Source organism: Bubalus kerabau, chromosome 13 (genome assembly GCF_029407905.1).
Source record: "Bubalus kerabau isolate K-KA32 ecotype Philippines breed swamp buffalo chromosome 13, PCC_UOA_SB_1v2, whole genome shotgun sequence".
Classification (NCBI taxonomy): domain Eukaryota; kingdom Metazoa; phylum Chordata; class Mammalia; order Artiodactyla; family Bovidae; genus Bubalus; species Bubalus kerabau.
Genome location: NC_073636.1, coordinates 76,684,988 through 76,689,008, shown reverse-complemented (window position 1 = coordinate 76,689,008; position 4,021 = coordinate 76,684,988). Strand labels below are relative to the sequence as shown.

The 4,021-nt window shown below is 44.3% G+C and overlaps 1 long non-coding RNA gene across 1 annotated transcript; it reads left to right on the top strand.

The window, feature by feature from the left end:
• Nucleotides 1-222: 222 nt before the first annotated feature.
• On the top strand, nt 223-3,152 carry LOC129626048 (uncharacterized). The gene is made up of 2 exons (XR_008701721.1): nt 223-720; nt 1,169-3,152. It is a non-coding gene; the product is annotated as an uncharacterized LOC129626048 (long non-coding RNA).
• The last annotated feature ends 869 nt before the right edge of the window (nt 3,153-4,021 follow it).

Genomic DNA, 4,021 nt, shown 5'->3' with positions numbered 1-4,021 from the left:
GCTTGCAGGATCTTAGTTCCACAATCAAGGATTGAGCTCGTGCCCCCTGCAGTGGAAGTGCAGGGTCCTAACCACCAGACCTCCAAGGAATTCCCCTTCATTCCTTTTTGTGACTGGTTAGTAGTCTGTTGTACCAATATAATACATTGTGTTTATTTGTTCATGAGTTGATGGACATTTGGGTTATTTCTGCCTTTTTTTTTTTTTTTTTGGCTTGTGTGAATACTCCTGCTATGAACATTTGTGTCTTTGAAAATTTGTTTTCAATTACCTTGGGTAGATAATCAACCAATCAATTGATTGGTTCCAGGACCACCATCATCCCGCCAGCCCCTTGGATATGAAAATCCAAAGATGTTAAAGTCACCTACAGTCAGCCCTCCATATCCAAGGATGGAGGTTTCACTGACACGGAGAGCCTACTGTATACCCAGGAGCACAACTCCTTGGCCAGAGGTCCCTTTATGCTTAACTTTTGAGGAGGTGCCAAACTAGCTTCCACAGTGGCTGCGCCATTTTCATTCCCATAAACAGCGCACAAAGGTCTGTTTTCTCTTCTTAGAAAGATTCCAATCATTGGCTTAGGACCCACCCTAGCCCGGGATGATCTCATCTTATTTAATTACACCGCAATGCCCCTATTTCCAAATAAGGTCACACCAGGAGGAGGGTTAGGACTGGAACATACCTTCTTGGAAGCCACGATTCAATCACAAGAAGGTGCAATATCTTTTTGTATACAGGAAATAGAAGCAGGTCCTGAGAACCATAACTAATTTAAGATAACTTCGATAACAAAGTGTCTTTTCCTTAAACTGTAGGAATTTCAGCTATTTGTGCAAAGGCAAAGCCATCAAGCATTGAGTGGCAGCCAGACTGACTTGGCAGAACACTGGCGGGGATAAATGGGCTAATTTTAGTTCACAAATACAGCGTTTTAATAACCCTTAATAACTCACATAGTGACTTACTATTAAGTCTCCTGTAGACGTATACAGGCATGAAAAATTATGGCAGTGCCCGTCAGGTGCAAGAACTGAAGGAAAGACAAGAGCTTTCAATATTCCAAAACACTATGGCTTTTTTATGTTTCTTAGGACAGATATAGCCAGTTGGCTGAGCCAGCTACTGTTTCCAACCTCTGATTCTCTTCTTCCTCCTATTTTAGAAGTTGGAAAGATCCTCTGCAGCTGTGGCTGCCAACTATGCTATTGGATTTCCAGGAATACGTTTGCTTTCCTGATAAAAGGGACGGACGAAACTTGGCTCCAGCCCTTCCCCGACCTCTTCCTGCCTTGAACGCTGACATGGCACAAGGAGCTGCAGCAGCCACTTTGTTGCACCGTGAAAGAAAGGCCAAGATGACCACAGAGTAGCTGGCCAGCTCTGATATATCCTTCACCCAGCAACAGCAGCTACGTACTTCCGGATTCCTTGTTTTGGAAGAAAATCACTTTGGAAGAAAGTCACTCAACTGATTCATTTCTTATGCTACTTAGACACAGCAGTACCATGCTACCATTACATTTATGGTTTCGTTTGGCTTGGCAATTCAAAAGCCCATTCCCCGAAGTCAAATCTTAATGGGCCCTTTGAGAATTGGTACCCTCATGATTTCTTCTCTAATGAGTTCGAAACTCAAGGCTTAACAATAGAGATAAAAACAAATCCGACCCTGCCCCTCCATCACAGGCTGATTGTCAAAGGGATCCCCTAAGTGCCACGGGGGGCCAATTACACCTCTGTTATCCTGGCGACTTTTTTCTCTTCTTATGCAGGACCAGGCTAGAATCTCTGAATTCTGTTGGGATTTGGACCAACAACTCTCAGATGTTTTTAATCTTTCTCACAATGTGTATTCAGTCATCCACTGTTGATTCAAAATCCTACTCTATGCTCTCTTGGCACCTTTGGGGGCAAGATAAATTCTTCTGGACTGCTGTTAGAAGCAGAGACTGAAACAGTCACTTTCTTGGAAAGAAATTTAGCAAAATTTCTCAAAATTACAAATAAAGAGAATTTCTCTCCACCACCTGACCGTGGAGGCAGATAACCTGGGCAATTAGACGTTCCTGCCCAGGAGTTTCAGTTCTTGACTCAAAAATGCTGAAATCAACGTACAGTGAGTTTGGATCTACTCTGCTGGTCAGGAATCAGCGACTGAGCGCTCAGGCAGGGATATGATCCGGCTCTCCACGTGTCCAGTGGTGGTAGCGACATTGACCTGGGCAGAATTTTCCATGCTTTGTTGTTCAGTCGCTCAGTTGTGTCCAACTCTTTGCGACCCCATGGACTGCAGCATGCCAGGTTCCCCTGTCCTTCACCATCTCCCGGAGTTTGCTCAGATGCGTGTCCGTTGAGTAGGTGAATCTATCTAACCATCTCATCCTCTGTTGCCCCTTCTCCTTTATCCTTCAATTTTTCCCAGCATCAGGGTCTTTTCCAAGGAGTTGGCTCTTTCTATGCTCCCTCATTTCCCGTCAGTTTTTATCCTTCTTACTGATTCCATAAGCTCCTCATAGTCTTCCAGTAAACCCCTTTGCAGTGTAAGCTAGCGTCTCTGTTGCTTGCAGTCAAGAGGCTTGGCTGATAGAACTTATATAGGCTGAGAATCTCTAAAAAGTGACAAGAGAACCTGGCTATGTGGCTGCCTCTGGAGAAGGCAACTGGTGCCTCAGTCAGAGGTGGAAAGGATCCTGCCCTTCTGTTCTTCTGGACCTTTGGTAATTTAAAAATCAAATGCAGGGAAATCTCTGGCTGTCTGGTGGCTAGGGCTTTGTACTTTCACTGCTGGGGGCTGCAAATCATATGGAGCAGCCGAAAAAAAATTTTTTTTAATCAATATACATATTACTTTCTTTTTGGCCACACCAGGTCTCAGTTGCAACTCATGGGATCTATTTTAGTTGCAGCATGCGAGATCTAGTTCCCTGACCAGGGATCAATGGGAGCATGGAGTCTTAGCCTCTGGACCACCAGGGAAGTCCCATATTACTTTTTTTATGCATAAAAAAATTCGAAGACAAAAACATTCAAATGTTATGTTTAGTTCAAATCATTGTCAGCTGGGTGGCACTCTTGGGATTTGTTAGCACCTATGTCAGCTCGCTTTTCATAAAAATGAGTGCAAAGGAAAATATCCTTGGAAAGTTGTCGAAGAGAAAGTCTTGTGCGTGTTTGTCTGGACTCCATTCCTCTAGGGGGCAGGTGGCTGGGTTTTAAGTTACCTTCCTAGTTTAATGAGGATGACTTGACGGTCTAAAAGCAAAAAGAACAAAACTGAACGGCAGTGGGTGAGCTTTCCTATGTCTCTTTTGCTGCTGCTGCTGCTGCTAAGTCGCTTCAGTCGTGTCCAACTCTGTGTGACCCCATAGACGGCAGCCCACCAGGCTCTTCCATCCATGAGATTTTCCAGGCAAGAGTACTGGAGTGAGGTGCCATCACCTTCTCTGATGTCTTGTTTAGCTTTAGAATTTAAATTTAGCAAAAGGAATTTTTTTAAAGCCCATTTTCTTATTTATGGGCCTTCCCAGTATTACTACCTCATCTAAACTCTTCGAGAGCTCACGGGGGTTGTTTCTCAAGTCTTATTTATTCCCACACATGGAGTCACTCATTCAATCAACAAACGTTTGTTCTCTGACCCACGTGTGCCTGGCAGCAGGGTAGATGAGGCATGGGCTGCCAGTAAATATTTCTCGCTGTTAGTAACCCAAGCTCAACTCAAATTAGCTTCAGCAAAGAACGAATTTATGGACTTCTGTAAGTTTCAATGCAAATCAGCTTCAGGCATGGTTGGTTCCAGGGGCACACGCGATGACATCCATATTTTATCTTCATCTCTCAGCTAGGCTTTCTTCTGTGAAGGCTGCACCCCCTCAAGCAGCTTCTCCCTGGAGATGGTAACAATGATGGCCTCCAACAACTCCAGAATTACCAGCCTAGCCACCACAGGAGTCTTATCCCCAAAAACTGCAGTGAAAGCGCTAAATTAGCTCTAAACTGGCCCATCTTGAGTCTC